This window comes from Falco cherrug, chromosome 1 (assembly GCF_023634085.1).
Source record: "Falco cherrug isolate bFalChe1 chromosome 1, bFalChe1.pri, whole genome shotgun sequence".
Taxonomy (NCBI): Eukaryota; Metazoa; Chordata; class Aves; order Falconiformes; family Falconidae; genus Falco; species Falco cherrug.
In genome coordinates this window covers 106749454-106773227 of record NC_073697.1, presented here as the reverse complement: position 1 = coordinate 106773227, position 23774 = coordinate 106749454, and the positions used below count along the sequence as shown (strand labels likewise).

General features: G+C 46.1%; 1 long non-coding RNA gene across 1 annotated transcript in view; it reads right to left on the bottom strand.

Moving 5' to 3' along the window:
* Positions 1–21423, bottom strand: part of LOC114016029 (uncharacterized) — a 140915-nt gene extending 119492 nt beyond the window's left edge. The window contains exon 1 of the long non-coding RNA XR_008733115.1: positions 21289–21423. This is a non-coding gene — a long non-coding RNA (uncharacterized LOC114016029). The remainder of the gene's footprint in view (positions 1–21288) is intronic.
* Positions 21424–23774: the final 2351 nt, after the last annotated feature.

The following is a 23774-nucleotide window of genomic DNA, read 5'->3' as shown; positions in this document are numbered from 1 at the left end:
GAGGATGTGCCAGGCAGTGCTTTAAAATCAACACAGAGCCATGTATGCTGTGGGGCAAAGGAAAAACAGAAGGGAATTAGTTTCTATTTTTTTCCTGGAGAGGCATACTGCAAATCTATAAATGCCGTTGCTTTGCTCTGCATCTGTATCTCACAGACAGAAACACACATACTCTGATTGGAAATTGGTGCGGCACTTACTATTTCTCATCTGCAAACGGTACCATGTGTATTAGCAGGTAGTGATGTGCATCTAGCATGCAGCATCCAAACATCCCTCTAGCCTGAGACATCAAGGCATGGTCAGATCCAGTTGCATGGGGAAGATGCCCCAGAAAGAACTGGGAGAGGGGGTGGGGTGGGGGATGGAAGGGAAACTACATCATATGCCCTGGCATCTGTACCCCAGCCAGGGTGGGGTGTGGGGAAGGCCTGACACCCCTTTCCCAGTAAACCTGCACCTGTAATGAATGCTCTGCCTAGGCTGGCAAGGCAGCAGCTCACAGCAAATCAGACAGCACTGAAATCTGGAATTTAGCCTGATTCTAAAATATATATATTTAACACCCCAAATGAAAAAGCATGACCCATTATTTAGTAACTTGGGCCATGTTAATAAAGATAATACATAATTATTCCTGAAATAGTTCAATGCAAAGGTTCCCTCAGCTATAAACATATCAAGTTTCTCCTCTGTTTGATGTCCTAATTACAAGTATCACCGTCGATCTGAGTTAGAACTAGATTAAGGCTCTGCTTGCATTTAAAGTAGCTGTTAGCATTGCTTAATAGTGAGAGATGACTAATTGGCCATCATGTTGGTGATGAATGAAGCTGAGACACAAGGCAGTGCATGAAAATTACATACGATTGTTGCGAAAAATTAGACTGAAGAAAAAAAACCCATGTACACACACACGTCCTGTTGGAACATGAGGACTGGTCTGAAACCCACCAACAGCGCTGAATACAAGCAGAGATGGGTTCATGCTGTAGCAGGCGTGTCCATCCCTTGCTTGGACTCAAACACCTCCATCCTCTTCGCACATAGCAGTGTGTGCTTGTCATTGAGGGCGTGAAAGAAGCTGTTTGTCACGCTGCAGCTGGTTCCTTCCCCACCATCGCCACAGAGTAATAATGTTGTCACATCTCACAAGTTAAACGTGGTTTATCCGACTCTCCGTGCAGCACTGGCAGCACAGCGGGCATCCCTCTTCCATTCCAGGCCATGGCGAAGTAGCTCCCCTGTGTGCTGTTAGGGCATGCATGTTGTTGCAGGTGCTACTTCTTGGTGAAAACAGAAAAAACAGGGCTCTGACTGTATCTGCTCATTAAAGGCTCAGTGCTGTCGGGGCTAAGGGTATCAGCAAGGCAAGGACTGGTGAAAGAAGTAGTATTTTTCATTAACCCAGTGAGAAAGCTAACAAGCTTACTGGCACGTGAAGCAGACACAGAGAAATCAGCCTGCTGCTTCTCACAGCTGTACGTGCTCCTCTGATGAAATTCATAAGCACTCTTCACAAGGCTGGTGGAAGGGGCTTTTAAGGCTATTGTGCACATAAGATACTTAGACTTGCTTCTTCCCAACATGTTATTTCTGAGGCTACATTAACCTCTTCAGTCACCAGTGGTCAGTGCTCAGCTGTTAAAGCAACTTTGTGTTCGACCCTGGAGGTGGCTGCACTTCCGCTCAGGCTGGACTCACTCCTGTACAGTTTTGAAGGTTTTTTACTGTGAAATGTTCACAAGTGCAAGTAGTACTCAGAAAAACAAAGCCTTGCTTTTTTACCAGAGCACATGCTATGCAATGAATTGGTAATAATAATACACTTTTCTGCCTGACCTACTTTCTCACCCCATCCAAAATGAGCAGCAGCACTTCCTCCTCTGTCTCTCTCAGTTTCCTGATACAAATCTTTAATCAGATTAAACTTAAAGAACTTGCTACTGAAGCTAAGAAAAGACTTTGCTCTGCCTTGGCCTCGTTGTTGGGACACTGATGACTGCAGAAGCCCTGATTAATGTGGGAGGCTGGGACTGGACCACTCCATATAAAATGTAAGATAAAGTTTGCTATCTGTTCAGAACACGAAAACAACAAAATCTGCTTGGGAAATTTCTAAGATGACTCCTAGCTTGGACATTCATCCAGGTCAATCTGGGATGTGTGATAAGAACCCGTAGCCTGATTTTTACCTACTCCAGCAGCTCATGAAGAGAAGTTAGCAAAATGCTTCACAGGAGCTAAAGTTTGCATAGCAGGAGTCTTAATTCTCTCTGGTCAACCTCAAGTTAATTCTCAACTGATCAACCAGTGGATACTGATTGGTCTCAAACAAGATTATGGAAACTGGGACAAATTTTTTTCAGTTGATTTTGAGGAAAAAAGATGTGAACTTTTGCTGAGGGACATCCTCAGCGTTGATCTTTTGTTGACATCTTTTCACAGCAAATCCCAGGTTCAGAAAGGAATGAGAAAAGATGTCATTGCTTTTGTTCCTGTAAATAACTTTCCGCAGGAGAAAGGGCTTTGGGTTGAAAAATCAACAGGCAAGTCCATGAAACATCCCACATAATCCAACTGTTAATATAATGGGGCCCAAGATGCTAGAGACTGTCCTGGACCAAGATGCTAGAGACTGTCCTGACACTCCTCCTCATCCGTGCCTCATGTTGTTCCTGGTTGAAGTCTCACACACCAGCACAGAGGACAGTGCTGGATGTGTGCTGTTCTCGCGCACAGCGTGCTCTCTCAAATTGAGCCCGTGCTGGGCAAGGTTGCAGGAACGCTGTCAGCACTGCAGGGATGCCCATGTTTCAGTCTGAGGCAACTAGCTTACTGTGACCACCCAGAGATGATTTAAAGAGGTTGCAGAGGTACAGTGACACCTCCTGTGCTACATACAAGTCCTTATAGCTATGTGGGTGCTTTTTACTGGTGTGTGCAAGTGGGAAAGAAAAATGGTCATCATACTAGTATCCCTCAGGGCTGCTACAGTCCATGCTAGATGCCAGCCCACGTGAAATGCACTTAACAGTCCCCAATTGTCTGAAAAGTAATAAATCTCCAAAATTATCCTAATGGTAAATATAAATCTTAAAAAAGCCCTCGCTTCTCACAGTCCTTTCATGCATTGCTTGGCAGTCAGCTTGTCCCCAGGATATGAGGAAGCATCTGTGTTTGTAGGGTGGGTGTGGGAGGAAACTGGCTTACCCATGAAAATACTGCCAACTGCACCTTTTATTTCACACATTTAGCCACTGAGATGAAACAAAACTGTGTAGAAAAACTAATTTCATCTGCTGCACAATACCATTATTACCATAATCTAGTATAAAAGGGTGAACTTCACAGCACTGGTAAATACATTATGAGACTCATTTAAGATCCTGGCTCAACAGCTGAGCATACAGAGGCTCACATTTTTGCGAACAAGAGCTTACAAAACTAACGCCTTCTTCCTACTATGATCTAGACACTTTAGCTCTGAGTTACCTGAGGAATAATGAAAGATCTGAGTGCAGCATTCCTTTTTTTCCAGTCTTGACTTTAAATATTTCTGTCTCTCCAACCCACCTGTAGCTTGGAACTGCATCTTCTTCAGTATAGTGGCAAGGAAACTGCAGGAGGGTAACAGAGAAGACCTTGTCTATTCTTGCCTCTGCCACCAGTTGCCTTGCCAGACTTGAGAAAAACACTTTACCATGTCTGCCTAGCTGTGCAGCACCCCAGAGCTCTTGCTCTCTGTTTGTACAACATGTAGTGCTGGGGGAAAGCACTGTCAAAAGGTGCCTGCAGCTGAAAGCATACTAGTAATTAGTAATGTCCCATGGCCCCCCAGCTCCAGGCTCAGCACATCATCTGTCAGCTCAGCAGCCAGGGTGTGCTTCTCTGGCCAGACAGTCTCTCTTCCAGGACAAGACCCAGAACTGCAAAATACAGGGCAAGTTGTGACAACCGCATGGAGATGCATTAGCACACGCATTTATCCAGGAGCTACATTTTTCCACATTCCTTCAAATGAAATAGCAAGTTTCTAGCAAAAGCCTTTATACAGAAACATTATTCATTGCCCTTCCACAAGCCAGTATCACACCATATTTTCTTATTCTCTGCACTGTATTCAGGGTGTATTTTCCACACGTCCTGCACTCAGCCAGCAGCTACGCCTCTGTGCACCACAGACTGGTGAACTGTGCCTGTCTGATACCTTGTACCTTGCACTGAGCTTATGGTTTTCCTACAGTTTCCCTGCATCTTTTCTCCAACTCAGCAGGGAATCCTTATCAATCATACTTTCTGCAAGGGTCAGTTCCTGACCCATCTGACCTCAGCCACCCACCATGTGATAATGCATTAACACTGCTGCTCAGGGGTGGTGCCCCAAAGGGCTCCTGAGACCGAAGCAGGCTTGTGTACTCACCAGAGTAACTCTTAGATTGAAAGCAGAATTCAAAATTGCCAGATTTGGGCCTGTTTACAGATGCTGGTCACTGCTGCAGAATGTATTAAAACCATGATTGCTTGGTGGAGTTAAAACTTTTTGGCCCCAGCTCAAAATCTTCAAGGAGGGGTGTGCACCCCTCTGAAAATCTCACGTCTGGAAGTTGCAGTACAGCATAAGCAAACTCGCTTTTCTTCAGCACCTTTTATGTACGCTGCAGATGTACACAGCCCTCTGGGAGACTGCAGCACACAGCAAAAGCCACTGGGTCTTAGTCATCTGACTTCACTGTATATTGTCCCTAGTTAATCTTGCGCTGAAGATGATCTCTGAAGTACCAATCATGCAAAAATCGACTTTATGTTTGAAGGACAAATGCAAAGTCTCTCTTACTGTCTTTTTATAACGCACACTCCATCACACCCGACACAACCACTCCTGTCAAATATTGTCGTTTAAATAGTTCTGTTGGTAAATGATAAATACAAGAGCATACATTTGGATAACCTTACACCCTGGAGAGAAGAGGGTGCCCTGGATTTATTGTTACAATGTTTAATATTGCTTCATTTTGTCCAAAGAGAAATACTGGAGTTGTTCATAAAGGTGAACCCTGTAAATCAATAAAAGACATTCTTGGTAAATCTGATTTTTAGCTGGGAAAGATTTTAGCTGCATTGCTAAGAGGTGCAGAGAGGAGGAAGCTGTGTTTTTCCAAAAATGAAAAAAGAGCATGTCACGGACAGAAGTGCTTTCTGCTTCAGGTGCCAAGAGATGGAAAGTCAGGTGCCCTGGAGTATCTTCCCACAGGTTGTCAAACCCCCATTGTCTTCAGAGGCAGCAGCATGCAGTGAAAAGCACCAGAAGCAGGGGAATCCTTCCAGAGCATACCTCTGAGCTTGCCTGAATTTCTCCAACAGCGGCACAGAGTTCCATCACTCCATGCTCAGGAGTCTGAGCTGCTCGTGGCTGTAGCTCAAGCGAGGGCACTTTAATACTGGTGCAGTGCCCAGGTCCTGCTTTCCAAGCGTCTCTCAGCGAATGCAACAGAGGCCCCTGCATGTAAGCCCTGCCAGTACACACGCTCCAGGGGATGTGCTGGTCTTTAGAGAACTTCTTGTACCCTGGTTTCCTCACCTCAAGAGGAAGGCAGCTGGTCGACAGGAGGAGCCAGGATCTTACCCACAGGCACCAGTGGGAAGCATCTCACAAGCTGAGCATTCCCACCCAGATCCTACCTTGCAGGACAGGATGCCCTTTGCTATTCAGTTCAGAGGGAGAAAACAAAACCGAAAACCCAGACTTCAGCATTTGATGGCCTAGGGAGCAGAGGCTGTTGATAAGTCTATCCCAGGAACTACTGGGAGAGTTTCTAATTGTATTCCTACAGCTTCATGCTGGGTTTTGCTGCTTGCTTCTTTGAACTGCCTTGATTTTGAAGGTTTGTTTGGGAGTTTTTTGTTGCTGTTCTAATAAGCTATGTACTGCAATTTATTCTGTATCACAGAAACTGAAGAAATGTCTCCGAGAGAAAGACAACTCATGCAAAGAATTACTCAGACGTACATCCCATCCTGCAGAGAAGAACAATGGTCGTGCCAGCACAGCAGAGCCTGCTAAAATCTGTAACAAGGCTGCTGGAAACAAGAAGAAGGTTGGACGAGTTATAGAAACAAAAGCCAAACCCTCTGATCAAAGAATTGAATTAGAGACAAGAAAGGAAGAGAGAACTGGCTGACAGTCAACCAGACGCCCTGCGGGACTTAGAGAACATAATTTAATCTCTCTTTGCTTCAGTTCCCCATCCGTAAAATGGCTGTTGGCTACTCTATCCGTTTAGTCTATGGGAGGCTGGGGTCAGACGGTCTCTCATTATATGTCTGCACGCTTTCTAGTCAAGTGGGTCCCGTATGCTATGAAGGTAAATAAAGAAGAAATTCTTGAACACCAGCACAATTAAATCAGATTTCTAAATGATTTTGTGGTTCACTGTTCACTGCTTGTGAGCTCTTGCTGAAGCTTTTCCAAATGGGGGGACATTCTGGACCTCTTTCTCCCATGGGACACACTGATGAAGTTGGAACTGGGGCATTTTAGCCTTACAAAGTCCCATTCTTCTTCCTCACCCCTACTTCTGTGAAACTTGTATGGGCATCATCCCTTTTAAGACCACTATCCCCCCATTAAACAGAGATGAAATTGGTTGAGATGTACAGAAGTTGGTGAATCAAAGGACATGCATCTGCACAATCCATTTCCAGAGAAAATAAACTCAAAATAAAGCTGGCTGGAGCAAAGACAAACCAACTCTCCCATCTCAATCTGTAGGTCAGTTTATGTCCTCTGAACAGTCCTGTCTCCTTTCCCATACAATTCAAGTCCAAGGGGAATTATATCACCAGGCGAATGAGAAGACAATCTGGTTTTGATTTTCATTCAGTCTCCATCACCTTAGCTGCCTTAATACACCAAGGACCTAGTGGCTGTAAGCTGAGAATGAAATATTTAAATAGCATCTGAAACACAAATATTAACAGGTAGAGGAACTACTCCTTGGAAGAGCTGACCAGAGAGTACTGCTATTCTCCATCGCTTAGATCCAAACCAGAAGAGCATAGGAGGAACCACAACTTACTAGACTCAGTGCAGAGGTCAGTCATCGAGCTTTTCTGAGCTCAGCAGGCGCAAGAGGCCAGAGCAGAGCCACACACAGGTTCTTTCTCAGTGGATAAACTACAGGCCTGACTCTTACTCAAACAGTCTCTGTTGCACTGGTATCAGCCCTGGGAGAGGAACCTGCACCACTCTTGGAGGCTACTGAAGAAATACACAGTAGAAAAGCACCAGACCCATGACTACAATTTCAAGCCAAAACTGCATAATTTACAGCAACACATCCAGCCTGACCACAGGGTTTTCTAGGTAACAAAACAAAACTCTTTATCATCCCATGCTCTTAAATAGTTCATCTGCAACTGCATCCCTCCTGGTCTGCCAAGCTTTTCCAAGATGCCACCTCAGATGGACTGCCCATTTCCAGGGACACAGAAGCCCTGCTGCTCTGGCCATGGTCTCAGAGTGATGGGCTTCGTCTGTGACATGGGGATGTTTGGTCTGACACAGCTGCTGTACACCCAAGACAGCGTAGCACTCAACGTGTTAATGCAGATCCCTGCTGGAGACCGTTCATCGATGTTGATAGCAGTCCACAAGATTCTTAACCTCTGTCTAATACTGTCACACTGAATAGATGGTTTGCCCTCCTGTTTGCAGCTTTCACTGCCTTGTCACGTAATATCTTCAGGGGCCAGAGGCCACACCACTGCTTCTATCAATCCAGCTGCGTGCCCTGCCTTATTGCATTAGTCCTTTACATCTCTGTCAGACTCTGGTAGGCAGTCAAGGATGTTTACTGATATCCACTGCACAGTCAATCTCAGACTGATCTCGCTATCTATGACCCCTCTCTTTACAAATCACACTGGTTGAAGGCTATAATTATGGGATATAATTAGAAGTGGAGTTTCATTTAATGGAGGCAGCAACATGTCAAGTGCCCCAAGAGACCACCAAGCTGCAAGCTATGATTCCTCCTCACTCGTCTCTGTTGCTGCTGCTGTTTGGAGCCCATAAAATGACTGTTGCATTGAAGATGACCTAAATGTTGCTGATGATCTTGCTCGACACGCTGATGATCTTAGCTCCAGCTAAGTAAAACTCCAAACATTAATTTAGCCCATCATTACACCTATCAGATCTTATAAGACACTAATAGATCTTACACACCAATGGACTGAATCCACTGGCTTTCAACTATTCCCATAGCAGGATCCCTCCTCCCTTTTCCAGGCAAGCCTGTCCAACTCCAATGCCGACTCAGTGCACGCACTTTTAGTCCCTTCCCAGATCATGAATTCAAGCAGAAACAAATATGCCAGTAAAGTATCCTGTATGTGAAGGCATGGAAGATGATTCAGTCTTTGTTACAGTCATTGTCCTGAGAGAGGTTTGTTCTACCTCTCAACAATCCTCCAGTAGCAAGAGGATCTATGAATTTAGCTGTCAAATGTCTTTGGAGAGATGGATTGCCATCTTCATCTCTTGATCAACCTAAACTTTTTATGTCCTGATAGATTCTAAAGGCAACCATTTCTGGACAATCAGCATTACAAAAGGAAGTCATTACCTTGGTGCAGGAGTAAAATCCAAGGCAGAAAAGCACAAAATGTACCTGTGAGAAAGATGACAACAAACAAACCTAGTCAGCATGTATTCCTCCTGCACTGCACCAGCCAATTGTCCAGTCCTGCATCACCAGAGCATAGTGAAAGGCCTTGAAAGCCTTTTGGGTGCAGTCAATCTTTAGCCTTTCTGCTGCAACGGGCAGTAACAAGCCTTACGATGACTGAGGTGTGAGCCCCTGTCAGCCATTGGGATGAGAGGAGCAATGATTCCTGCACCATCTAAGAAACAACAGCGAGTCCTTTAGACAGCATCACCAGTAACTGCTAGGATGAGTTACTTGAACACGCTCACCAGGCCATCGTGCCACCCAAGTCCTAGGACCCAGTTCCTTTCTGAGCACAAGAGCCAACGCAACTCGGCCATCCACAGCTGCCTGGAAACCAACATGTGCCAGCACAAGGCTCAAAACTGCTGAGGCAGCACTGACGGGAAATGGCAGCAGCCAGGCTACAGAAAAAGCCAGCAGGGTCTTTGTTCTGAGATGATTGCAGGACACAAGGAGCCAAGATCATTTCTCATCAAGTAAAAGAATTGAAGAGCACATTCCTAATTCAACTGATGTCAACAGGAATTCAGCTCCTATTCAGACATTTGAAATGGTGAAACTGCATCAGGAATTTGCTTTGCAGCCTGGGCAAAGAGCAGACGGACGTGACAGATTTAAGCCCCACGTGCAGCAATGAAGGGCATGTGAATACCATTACCTATTTGGGAAGCTTTAGCATGTCTTTGGAGAAAGCACTTTCAAAAGACAGCACTGACTGCATCTTTGAGTGGCATTTGCTTACTTTTGTGCCTCTGAATAAAACCACCAAGGGAAGAAATGCAACCACCACTGCCAGAGCCAGATTCCCAAGGGCTGTCTCATAAGGAGTTTGAGAGTTACAACCTGAAAATGAGAAGAGCAAGCTGGAAAGAACAAACCCCAGCAAAGGTGTTTCTTGAGAGACCTGTCTTGCTCTGATGAAATCATTCCAGCCAACACTGGACTCCAATCAAAGGGAAATTTTGGAAGCAGCTTTCCAACCATCTTGTGTCATAATCTGGCTCTCTTTCCTTCACCCTGACAGAGCAGAGGCTGAAGAAAATGATGAGGATTTTATAGCTCTCTGCGGTAAGCAGTTAATAACTCTCTGAGGCTATAGATCTGGGCTCCACTGCAGGGCTGGAATAATTCACAATAAAATATGAATTTTCATTTATCACTCTGACACTTAATAAATACTTCCTGGTGAAGCCCAGGAAAAAGGAAGAGGAGGAGAGAGGGGGAAATCCCATGCTTGTGGTCACCAGGTGCTTTCAGTGAACATGGCACATGGTGAAGGATGGTGAGACACCAACCAAGAAACACAGGCCTGGGACCTGTTAGAGGAATGGAGTGATGAGACCTCAGCTTAAAAGGATTTTATTTTTGCTCATAGCCATCATAAAAGGCCCCTTCTGAGCTCAGGTAAGCCTCTGTGGACAACAGTGTTTTACAATACTGATAATGCTGGATGAAGGGTGAAAATACAAAAGCAAAATGGAGCATGGCCCTTTCTTCTCTCTTGTACTGCCATCACCCCACTACCACCACATGAGGAGGGCTGGTGCATCCCACAGTCTGCATGCTGATGGCCCTGTGTGCCAGCATGTTTCTGCAGCCACCGTTGCTTGCCTGGGTATGGAAAGTGCCTCATGGACATACTTTGTCGTGTCGCTGCAGAGAAGTAGGAAAACACTATCTCTGTTCTTTGGGAAGGAAATAAACCTGAGGCAGAAACTTGTCCTGAGAGAACCAACAGCAATTTGCCTGCGGCATCTCTCAAAGTCCTCCAGCAGATGGGCTAGCCTTGCCAAGAACACATCTGCTCCCCTGCAAGCATGAGCGACTCCCACTGATGTACAACCCCAGATCTGGGCAGGGATCAGATCCTGGTGCCTCCAAGTCACACTGAGCCCCAGAAAGAAGTGGAAGCTCACCCCCAGGGAATGGAAAATAAGCCAGCAAGTACCTTTGGCAGGAGCTGCCGTTTACTCGCAGCCCCAGCTTCCTTGGAAATCACAGCTACCTCCAAGGTGAGCGGCCATGCTCCCACACCGCCCACGTGCCACGGGGCTGCCAGCAGGTTTGCTCCCAGGGCACATGCTTGCTACACAGCAGAAACATGCATCCACTTGTAGTTTCTCTATGCTGGATTCCCTTTGCCTTGAGCTGCCAGTGGAAACAGCACAGACACCAGTTCTTTGTAAATCAGACAGCAAGGCTCGGTTTACGATGACACGTAAGCGAGGGAGATCAGTAGGAACCAGATTTGCCTGTGGCTCCTTTATGTGGTTGCTTTGCAGATGGTCTGTCCATGGCCTCGCATCTTCTTGAAGGCCTTTTTATCTGCATAGATACAATTTCTTTTTCAGTTTCAATGGAACAGCCTCTTGTCTTCCCACACCCTGAAAAGGCCTGTAGCAGCTGTTGCCATATTCACACAAAGCCTTGAAGGACCCCAAAGCCATGGAGGTCCCCGGTTTCCTTCCTTCCTCCTTAGCTGTTCTCAGAGCTATGGCATCCTGGTTTAGCTGAAGAGCTCATCCCTGCATGGGGGAGGTAAGGATATTGCTATATTGCTCTAAACACTCTGGAAGTGTTTTAGCAACACAGGCAAACAACAAACATTATCCTGTGCACAATATCGACTCAGTTAATTGGCAAGTGAGGTGCTGGACTGGCCTCCTGCTTGGCTTAAATTGTATATGCACTGAACGTTGTCTCCACTCATCATGCTGTCAGTGGGAAAGGCTCCATACAGGGTAATCACATGCTGCTGCAAACTCAGTGCTCGGTAAAGCTGCAAATCAAAAGAAAATAGCAGACAAACAATGAGGGGAGATGGAAGGAGGGGTGGAAGGGTCCAAACCAGAGAACACAAGCAAAATCGCAGCCTGCAGCTGTCACTACCCCTTCTGGGAGCTCAAGGACTCCTGAGAAACTTCTTTGAGTCGGTCTGAGGTTCAAGTATGGCAGCTACAGGCAGACCCAGCAAAAATGAACAGGAAGGAGAGAGCTGGGGAGCTGTGTGAGTGTGTGTCTTACCTTTCAGCCCTGGTGCTAAGGGGAGAGGAGAGAGCTGGTGCTGGGGCAGAGCACAGTGGAAGAGGATGTTCTGCCACTGCCTTCTCACATGACCTTGGGAAAGTCACAGGTACTTCCTTCGCCACAGTTCCTACATGGCAAATGGGCACTGCAGTCCTTCCTGTGTCTCTCCCTGCTGCTTACTGCTCAAGGACCAGGTTTTCTAAGACAATATAGGCCCCTGAGGATGCATGTGTGTGCCCAGTATTTAAAATTGTTCTAAGCAATTATGTGCCTAACTCATTTGGGTCTTGTCCCATTTCAGTGCAGCCTTAGGCATCCAAATGCCTCTCCAATTCTGGCCTTTAGACTCTTTGAGGCAGCAAATTGTCTCTTACTATAACTGTCTGTATAAATGTGTCTGTGTATGCATGCACATGCACATTGCTATCTTATGCTATGGCACAAGTAGCTGAAGAGCTGCAGAGGTCTAAAACTAACAGCTGTCTCCCAGAAGGTCTCAGGCCTGTAACCACCTTGCAGATTCTTACTGCAGGTGCAATATTGCACCTTGGCTACCAAACTGTGGCTCTGATTCTCTTCCCACTTTGCACCCAGGCCATGAGAGCTTCCCTGTTCCTGCCTCCAGCGGTCAGGTGCTGGGCAGAGCCTTGCTGATGACCCTGGCAGTGGCTGACTCTTGAGAAGGGTTGCCAAGTGCTCTCAGCCAGCAGACACTTTGCAGAAGCTAGAGTCACACAGAAGCACAAGCAGACCAAGGGGAGGCCATTCAGGTTGTAACCTCTTCTGCCATGAACTGGGAGAAACAAAACCAAACCCACACACAATCCACATGCACTAGCAGTAAAGACAGTGACTGTCAGAGGGGGTTAATGAACCAGCTGCTCAATTCCCTTCCAGACAGGCATTTAATTTATAGCTGCCAGAAAATCCCACACATTTGGGGATCACATCCTTAGTGGAAGTGGTGTCACATCAGAGAAGCACAGGGCAATCCGGCCAGTGAGGACAAGGCTGCTCTCCACAATATCAACTCCATTAAACTTCTCTCACACAGCTCCATACATGCCAGAAAGTGTAGCGAGTTCAGGGCAGTGAAAATTTACACTCTCGGCTCTGACAGCTGCCTTGGCTAGGGGTTTAGGCATGTTTACTAGGGAGGCATTTGGACAGGGGTGCTGGCCTTTCTGTTAAGCTCATGTTCAGAAAGGATGACAAAGAGGGGGGAAAAGCATGCCGGCAAGAGCAATCCTTAATGCTGGAACCAGGCCACATGGCCAGCAGGCATATTTAATGTACAGATTAGTTTTTCCCTTGAAAGCTGCAGACTTAATCTGTTAGTACAGGACTTACTCTCTGCCTTTGTGTATACTGTGTCTAACCCCACTTCCCAAGTTCATCTGGAAAGCAGACATTTCCATTAGCAGCGCTCAAAACTCGGCTCTGTCAGCACTTCAGTACAAGTTTGGAGGAGTTAACTCCCCATAAAGCATCCGCTCCCAGCTGGAACACAGCATACAAGAGCAGGAGACAGATCTGCATAAGTCCCATTAGCCTTAATGTTCATTATCTCTTGGGCCCTGTAGCTGGAAAACACCTCCTGAGCTCAGTGCAGGAGCAACATCCTCACCAGATTTACTCTGCAGTCATTTGGCTGGGGATTTTACTTAAGATTTAACTCAATTGGCAGACATTGTTTTTCCTGGTGGCTTCTGTTTCAGCTCTAGGTTTCTGTAAAGCAAGTACGAGATGCATTGGCAGAGTGTGCTGGGTGTTAATTACCAGCTACAAGCACACCCTCAAATGCAATAAGATTTTTCATTCACAGTCTGGAATGGAATAACGATGCAAGCAGAGCACCAGGTTGTGGAGAAGTGTGTTTTCTTCATACCTGCCATCAAATTGGGTGAAAGTTTGGGAGCCAGGTGGGGAGAGCAGAGTGGAGTCTATTCATAGTGTCAGGACAGCAGGGAGGAGTAGATTTAAGAGCACACCATAAGTCAAACTAAACACAGCTTCATGTGTGTGATCATCTACTGCAGAATGAGGTGCACACTGGTACACTATGAAAACCTATCCAGGAAAGCAGGGGATACTACAAATCCATGCAGATTCACCACAGATGTTCTAAGATCCTGGCTCCCCAACAGTCCTGCTGTTACTCACAGCCTTTTGTTTTGTTTTGTGCTTTTCAGTTTGATGAGGAACAAGGACATGAACCATAGCCCACAGTGCATGCATTCCTTAGATCCTGATGGATCCAGATGACTGCAGGTCAGGCTAGCTTGGGAAGGCAGTACCTTCGATGAACTTCCGCATGAAGAAACAGGGGATCCATCCATTCAGGAGCAATGTGAAAGCTCAGTTTGTTTCACTGCAGAGAGGGAGCTGCTTCAGTTCCAGGCAGAGAGAGGAAAGTGAGGAACCACTACAGCACTTTATCTACCAAACATTTCTCTGTCTCTCATTAAATTGGATTTTTTCAGAGTCTGCATCTCCCTCCACAGAAGTCAAGGTTGGAAACATCCTTCTGAGAAATGCTGACAGAGGCAAAGAGAAAGCCAGAGATATTTCAGCATCACTGGTGGGCTTTCAAGGCTGCAGCAGAATTTCTCTCTTCTCTCCCTCCTGCCCTGATCTCTAAAGCTCTTCATGTGGTGTAGAGCCCAAGACCTTGTGAATCTTAGAGCAGAAACTAAATAGGGAGCATCACCAGCAACAAGACTGTTATTAAAGATCACTCATGTCCACATCTTGAAGCAGGCAGAGACACAACTCTGGGAGCTTGCCAGCACATGGGGCAGGCTTTCCTTGAGATTCCTGGCTGGATGTTGAACACCTCCTCCCTCTGCCAGTGTGATTACTGCTTGAGAGCTGAGGACAGACTTCTCTCTGCCTTGCTTTTGGGAGGTCTCTTCCCAAGGGCAGCAGGGGAGAGAGGAGAGAGGGAGAACTGGCTATTTATGTGGGCTCACACAACCTTTGTTCAGGCTGGAGGGAATGAGCCTTCCAGAGTCTTGTTAAGCACTCAGAGCTAAGTTTGAAGACTTGGTGCTTAGAGGACATTAAGTTGGATAAAGCAAAGGACAAAGAACAGAAGCTCCAGAAGCAGTCGTGATGTGTGTCTTACAGCAGTGCTTTAGAAATAACCAGGCTGAAGTGAAGGCACTTACACTGTGCTAGGAGCTGTACAAAAGACAAGCTCTGCTCCAAAGAGCTTGCAATCGAAACAGATGAAACAGGTCAGGGGGACAGGCAACAGAAAACCACAGAAATTCGAAAGGTCATTTAGGTGCTGCAAAGTGTATCACAAGCCTCTGAATGGCCCACCCCCGCCATGCACAAAGAATGACTCAAACCCAAGCAGGATTTAAGCCAGACCATTACCAGGTGGAAGAGAAACCTTAAGTTTAGGCATGTTTACATACATTAACTTAAGTAAACTTAAGTTAGTAACTTAGTTAAGAAGAAACTTATCAATTGCTGTTGACTCATTAGATGACCCTGAAACACAGGTGATAGAAGATGCATGGTATCATTTTTTAAGAAGAAATAAACTCAGTCCCTGCCCTCAGCATCTGTTTCTGTGCTAGATTTTTCTCCCTGCAGGTCCAGGTCTCCTGAACTTTGCTGGAGATGCTGCCTATTTTTAACCTGCCTTGGCACTTATGTTATCATTCATGTCAGAATGAGGCCAGGCATTAAATATATCTTTCCACCAAAACTTCCTAGATTTTGTTAATTTAGGCATTCTAGTGTTATGCCTACCACACTTAGGGGAGCACTTGAGAACGAATGTCTCATTCCTGCACTGAGAACAGGCTCCTGCCTCCAAAGCAAGGGTAAGTTTCTTGCATGCACATGTACCCAGCATGTGCTGTTAGGAGGGAGGCTCCTTATCCTGAGAAGTACTGTTTCTGTCACCTGCACAAGCCTCACTCCAGAACTGTGTTTCACAGGCCTCAATATTTATATGTCATCAATTTGTCAGATGTCCCATAACATCTGCTACAGGTAGTAAATCAATACACGGCATTAGCACAGCCTAGTACCACATCTTTTCCTATTAAAACCTCTCTAGGTTTCAAGGCTAAGAAGTACTGAAAGCTTCCAAGGAAATTCCAGGGGTCTTATATAATACTTACCAGCCTGACAGCCTGATTGCCCTATAATTCAAACACAATTGCAATCTATACTGGAAGTGATTATATGCAGATGACTGGGGTGACTCTCATTTCCTCTATGACTTCTTCTGAGCCTTTTTTTCCAGTATCAATTCCATTGAAAAAAAAGTCTTGGCAATTATTAACACACAAAACCACGTTTTATCAAAGCTTATTTTAGGAACCGCATGTTAAATCCACATACAGATACAAAGGCTCATGAGGAATCGCTCCTTCTGTTTAAGGTCTCAATACAAAAGCCTTCCTGCATTGCCTTCTGGGAATCATGCCAGCCAAGAGTCTGAGAAATGGTGTAGTAATAAAAATGTAACATGATGTATCGTAAATTATACACAGGACAGGACTGATGAGGGAGGTGGTGAGTGTATTTGTCTTTCACCCCTTGCAATGAGCTCAAATGCTGCCTAAGGTCTCCTGCCTCCAAGAGCTTGGGAGGAGACTTCTTAGCCTGCTTTGTACCTGTGAGATTTCTCTAAAGAGGTGTAGGCTGACTCTTCCCCACACCAGAGAAGCAACACTAACAGGGAGCAGCTCTTTGCTCACTGTGGCTGGAAACTCACACCATAGTGAACAAAGCGCGCCAAGCACCAGCCAGCCTGAAGCTGCACATGACACAGAGCCCTGCTCACCTCCTCCTGTGCCATCTCCTGGCTGGCGACCTGCAACAGCTCTGGAGGGGACACACGTCTCGTCCCATCAGCTCTGCGACAGGAGAGACATACCCTGCAGCAGATGGACTGGATGAACACCCCAATGTACTGCACGCATGAGGCAGCCCTCTGTGCCTGCCTTCTACACGAGTGTGACCCTGGGAGGAGGATGCCAGGACCCCCACCATGCATGCACACACACACACACACATCCACCCCTGCCTATCTGTGAATTGCTCAGCAGCGAGATAACACAGCTGTACACAGAAAGGAAGCAATTAGAAATGCCTAGCAAAAAGGATTTGTCTCTAAATTATTATTTACAAAATATGTCAATTGCTTGCAGCTTAATTTCATTCCTTCATTTGTTTTGCAGGAAAGATAAGGCTCTAGCATAGTCAGCAATCCTGTAATGGGGACATTTGCCTACTCCCTCGCAGGTAGGAGAAAAACTAAGGAGGGATTTAAGACTCTCCTCCACGCCACAACTTCTCTTCCCCAGACTCTCCTCCACGCCACAACTTCTCTTCCCCAGACTCTCACAGGCTATCTGTCTCTCATTTTTACAAAAACTGATACAATAGCATAGTTACAGCCATAGGGATATCAGGAATCCTAAAAATCTCAGCTGTTTTGTGGGAGAGAAAAGAGAATTTCCCTCCTCCAGCCTTCAAGACTGCCCCACAGCCCAACTCTGTGTATAAAACATCCCTTCTCCCTTGCCTGCTGACTCCAGGGGCAGCTGAGGAGACCTGTCCCATATGTGAGACTATGGCCTCCTGTGTTGTACATCTTCCCTAGAATAATATTGCCACAATTCTTGGCATTCCACTGCTGTGGGGATACTGGGAAGCAGTTTATTGCAAGTACTATCCACATGTGCCTTGGGGCCACAGTTGGCAGATACTAGCCAGGAGAAACCCAAATGAACTCGGCAGGAAGGAGCCTAAAGATCCTGGTGCCTGGGGATTTGCAATGGGACATAAGCAGCATATTGCATCTTGACTGCTGAGGCTGGAAATAGTTCATTTTAGTGACTTGAGGACAGGAAGACATTATAATTTTGCAAAGTTCTGCCTAGTGCTGAGGGAGTACTAGGTCTCACTGCATGGTCTGACAGAGGGATATGAAGGGCTTATCATAACTGAGCAAGTAGAAAGTAAAAACACAGCATATTATTTGGAAAAAGAGCAAGCACATTGAAAGACAGGTCTTTGTGGCTACTATTTCTATCCCAAATGTGGGAAAATTCTTTTTCTTTCAGAAATGCCAAACTATTTTATTACACCAGTTCCTAAGAGCAGTTCAGCACTTGGCTTCAAGGCTGACAGTTTTACCGAATGGCCTAAGGAAAGTTACACAGAGCAAAATGTTCTTTCAATTTTAAATTTTAACTCAAATGAAAGGTTTTTGGTTTGCACCCCAAACAAAAAGCTTTACTCTGCTTAGCTCCAACAAGAGCATGCTCCTTGTTTTCTTGTCTGACTTCTAAAGTACCTCCTAACCCCACCGCAAAAACAAAAGCAAAGTTGGAGAACAGGCTTTGGTGGAAACTTGGCTTATTGGCCTCCACTGCAAGTCATGCATGCAACAAGGAAAATGAGCTGAGCTCTCAAGCCAGATGGATAACAAACAGCATCACTGATCTCAGCGATGACTGAAATTTCACTGCCTCCCTGTTTGTAATTCCTTCTCCTGGAGCCATCCCCTCTGTTTCATGGTCCTCCACCCGCTGCACTTGTTGAGCCAGCCACCAGCCTAACACTGGAGGTCCTGCACCCTTAGGGAACAGTGACACTGACCTCACGCTGGAGTGTGCTAATTGAACCAACACACACAAGCAGCTTTCAGGATATTGGGATTTAATTTATTTGCTCTTTTTATAATCATGACCTCGGTTTATTCACTTGAGAAGCACAGAAAGACAAAGCTGTAACACAAGCTATTTGAGGAACTGGCCACATCCTGACTTGTTACTTTGCCCTTCTTTGGCTTTAATGCACTGCAGCACTGCTCTTTTGTGTCCCTCTTAAAATGGTTGTACTGAATCTCTATTAAAAAGCAGCAGCTTTAAATGGAGCTGTTAGGAGAAAAGCTGACTCCCTGCAGCAGGCAGGGACTGCAGACCGGCTCGCCTGTGCCTGCAAAACCAGAGCCTGCTCTTCCGTGTGGACAAAAATCCCCACAGCCCCGCTCTGGCATGCAGAAAGAGCTTCCTGAATGCAACAGCTAATAGGTTGCGCCTGTGGGACTGAGTAGAAGACAGTCTTGGATGAACCATCACCCAGAAGTCAAAGGAGATGGAGGTGGGAAGCAGATCAGATCATCATGGGTCAAATGCAGCATATAACAAGAAGTGAAGGAAGGAAGACAACTCAAGCACGTCTCACCTCCCACCACAGAACTTGGGAAAGGCTGTTCCTCTGGCCCTCCATTTCTCTTCTTGTTAAAGGAAAGGGAATAGTAATCCTCCTGCCTTACAAGGATGTTATGGGAAATCTATCCTGCACCATGTTAGTGGAACTGGTTTCAGTCCATGTTTTTAGATTCCCCCTGTACAGAGGGTGTTCTGCCCTGCAAAAGTCGGTGTATAGTGGTATTAATGTTGCATAACTTCCCATGAAAAGGGTGGGGGTTTGCTCTAGGCTCCATTTAATTCATTAGATGGATCAACAGGAGCTGAATTTAGAGCTCTGCATCATTCTCTGAGGAAATCTTTCTCCTTCTAGCCTGGGATCTCATACACCTATGGTAAGTGGTACAAACACCCCTTCCCTCTATGTGCCACGCATCTGCAGCCCTGTTTCAGATGGAAGGAGAATGCCATGTAGAAATGCAGAGCTATTTTGCAGACCCACGCTGCATGGCAGATTGGATGGGTTTCACCAGCTCCCACTCAGGAGCACAAAAGCATGATTTTTTTCTAAGACAAAAGCTATGAAAGCAGACACACCATCCAGCAGCAAACAAGAATCAGCCTTGCCAGTTTCGATTGAGATTTTTCTTTACAAGCCCCACAGGGGTCTGGCAATTACAATTAAAGGCAAGTCCCCTTAAAATGGGTAAAGCTTTGGCCACTGTCCAGCTATGCCAGCGCCGCAGGCAGCACAGAGGCCCTGCATGCTCACAGGGCCAGGGCCACCCTCGAGCCCACCCCAGTCCTGCCCCCCTCGCTGCAGGCAGGAATCTGCTCGCTGCTGCAGTCTCCGAGGGGGACAACTGCAGCTGCTCAACAAGGCAGAGCCACACCACATCCGAGCTCAGGACAGACGTGAGGAAAGAAACTGTCTCCTGCTGCAGCGGCAGTAAAAGTCCTTTGCAATTGTTAAAGCCAGACGGAAACTAATTTTTCTCTTTTTTTACAGCCTCTCATCCTCTCCCCTCCTTCCTTGGCTGGTACAAGACTGTACAAGACTGAGAAAAGCCAAATGCAATTAAATGTTTCAATCCTAAATGAATGGCTCGGTTTGTAAACAACAATAGCGACAAAAAAATTGCAGCTCTCAGCAAAAGCAGCCCAGCTTTCTTTGCAAAATACCACAGGTCTCCAGCAAGAAATTGCTCCTGCCGACATCATTCTGAGCTCTCCTGGGGCGCTCCCTTGCCCCTCCAACCCCTCTTTGCCCCAGATTTAGAGCCTGTCAAAGCTAATATGAAGAAGTGGATGCAGGCACTGAGACATTCTGGCCTGGAAGCCGTTCTTCTGAAAAAGCACTGCAAACCTGCTCCTTTAGATAAATAAATAGCACATCCCCTGTGAGACATCATCTGCAAAGCACTATCGTACCATGCCTCCACTGTCATAATTCCCCATGTCCTTATTGCCCGACAGCCTCCATAAAGAGCTGGCAGGTTTATGTGCCACTTAAAACCAACCTATTACTAGCAGCAAACTTCCTTCAACAAGTTTCTGTGTGCTCTGACTCAAAAGCAAAAGAATTGTGTCCCAGTGTGACTAGCTAGAACTACCCACACACCCTGCCAGTAGTCCCACAGACAGGGGGATTACTGGTCCCAGAATAGGGTCTAATCCTCCACTGCTGTCTCTGGGGCAGCCACACTGAACCAAGTACAATTACACCAGAAGAAGATCGAACCCAGCATGCACAATTTATAAACTGCAAGACATGAATGATGCTTCCCTATAGGCTATGCATGAAGGAAAGCAGGTTTTCTATAGACAGAAAGAGACATTGATATCAATGCAGTAAACGGGTGTTGCATCACTCCACAATCTGATTCAGGGGGCACGCTGAGAGGCTGCTGTGCCTGAGGGACACGAAGAGTGCCAGTGCGGTTGGCAGCCCTATAGATAAAGGTTTTGACCTTCATTTGGGATTAAAATGGAGGAGCTGCACTGATTTGCATGTTGCTTTATGCTAGCTTGCAAACACAAGCAGGCCCTGCAATGTGCAGTGATCTCTGAACAGTAAGGGGAAAAGGTACATAAAATCTTCCGAGCCCTTCCAGCTCCCCATACATAGGTCTGTGGTTAAACACAGTAATTCTTGGTTTAAGATATGGAGAAGTGTTTTTTTCCTGTCAAACAAGATTAAAACACAGAACACAGGGGCAAGTCAATTGCCCCAAACTGTCCCATCTGCTTCATGATCATATTTTATGTGACAAAGTCTAGAGTATTTGTTTTATTTTCAAAGAGCATATGGTTTGATTTTTATAAGCTCAGCCACTCACCACCAAGGCCAGCCTTCCAGAAAAGCTTGATGCACAGCAGTTCCTCCAGTGACACATGGGACTTTTTGAAAGAGCTCATCACCCAAGCTGGGCATTTGAAGTCCCTGGAAAAGCTGCCCTTGTTTGGAAGAGCTGAACAGCAGAAAACCAAGCTGCCTGGTGCAGAACTGTAATCCATCTACCCAAAAAGCAAGGAAGACTTTAAACCAGAGGAAAAAAAATAAAAGAAAGCAGAAATATAGCAAAACCGAAAGGGGAAAAAAAGAAAGACAGGAAAGGGTTGAATGAATTTCCCCTTTGGTTTTAGACTAGTAGCGCCATAAATGCTACTGAATAAATCACGAACAGACCACAGAGCTGAAATAATACAGGGGAAAACCTGACTTCCCATTCATCACACTTCCCCTGACACATAATAAATGCTTCTCATTCAGCCAAAATTAATTAGCATAGTCAACACAGCATGCTTACATACTGATGCCCACAGATTACCCCATCCTTTGCTCTCCGAAGCCTCCTTTCCTGCCATCTCCTGCCCTGTGCCCCCTGCTTCCAGGGAAACCAAAACAGCCCCAGCTAGGCTGAGAGGTCCTTGTTGCCACCAATCCCCAGGACACCAGGGTCTCTCTGCTGTCATCTGGGGCACCTATAAACCCCAGTGAGTATGAATTATAAAGCCTGGTATGAAAATATAGGCCATGAGAGATGCTAACCACCATTTCCTTCCTGAGGAAGGGAGCTGGCAAGTGAGCAGCAGAATTGGAAATGGCATTTCTGAGTCCCACTACACTGTTTCAGAGCCCAGACAGTGATGGCTCACTGGCATCCTACTTTGCAAGATTCAAGATACAAGGAGGAGACACCCGCTTGGTACCACAATACACAGGTCCAAGGGAGACCAGAGAGCGAATGCACAGTCACCCTCACACAACTCATAGGGAGTCCTTCACGCTGACCACAGACAAACTGCAGTCCTGATGCCAGCCTGGAAGGACATTCAAGACCTTGGGCCATCACACGAGAGTTATGGGAAGTCAGGTTTATGCTAGCAAACCCAAGCCAGCACCTGCCACAAATGTTATCATAGAAACACTGCTTTTCTGTGACAGAGTACTCCAGCCAACATGGACCCAACTGTGGCAACAGGACAGATACTTGTGGCCAACACTGAGGCCAAAACGTGACATCCCAAGACCACCCTTACACAGGCACTGTGGGTGAGGATGTGATGGGAAGCATTCCCTCCAGTCCCTGCATGGCTGGAGCCAAATGAGAGAGCCCATGCTGGGAAACGAGCCCAGCCCACAGCAAACTGCATGTTGCAGGGGAAGGCAGTGGGCATCCGAGAGCTGAAGAGCTGTTTTAAAGCCAACTGGAAACAACCTTTACTGATGCTCTGAAAGTTTGAAACCATCGTTGGTGGATTAAAACCATTTTGGGGAGAAATATCATGCCAGGTCTGAGTGATTGCCCAGATTAAGGCTGGAATGATGTGTAAATGGGTGATAAATATTAAGAGACAGAGATGAGAGACATATAATGGAATGGCTGACAAAACCTTAGTTAGAGCCTTGTATATACTCTAAGAAAATATATTTAGCCAATAGCAGCACTGAGGGTTTGAGGCTTTCCACAATGTGCTTAAGTTAAAATAAGCATTTATTTTACGCACAAACAAGTCATTCAGCTAGTTAGTTTAAAGTTGAGGTAGGTGAAGAGCTTACATTAAATAATCTACTATGTGTATTTACTGAAGCTTCTTTTTAGGCTGGATTTCCTAAGAAAAAAAAAAGGCCTATTACTGCTCTGCATTAGCCAATTTCTCCTAATAACTCTTGAAGCTCCTGGTCGATTTCTCTGAGATTCACCACTGGAATAAAGGGCTTGGAAATGCTACAGTTCTCCAGGTGTGGTGGAAATGGGTTGCTGATGATCCCCAGTCCTGAAACAGCTGCCAGAAGACCCCGATCAGATGCTTTCAGGTTTCTCAAACTCATCTTTGCTTGTTTATAACTCTCCTGACTCCTAACCCAAATAACTGCTCCCTCAGATATTCCAGTACTGATCCTAGATGAATTCTGGTCAAGACATCATTTTCATGATAGTTTCTCAGGGCTCCTTTTCCCTCTTGTCCCTAGCTATTTAAAGGTAGGAACTCAGAGTGATCCCTGACTCAAATACTTCTCCCCAACAACCGTTGCTGTTAATTACCTGTACTGCCAGCTCTCCCCATCACGTTTGTGGAGAAAAGGGAGGGAGCTCTGCATGTAACCGTTCCCTGCTCTGAATCACGGGTTCAAACTTGGCTCTCTGAAAGCTGACAGGAGTTTCAGACAGCTCATGTAACAACTTCAGCAGCTCCTCACCCACCTCTGCCTCCAAAATAGCCTGCAGAGCAGCTCACATCCCCTCAGTGGATGTGGGATCACCCTCAGACAGCCATCAGCACACTGGGCTCCACTCTCTCTGGGCAGACAAATTACCCT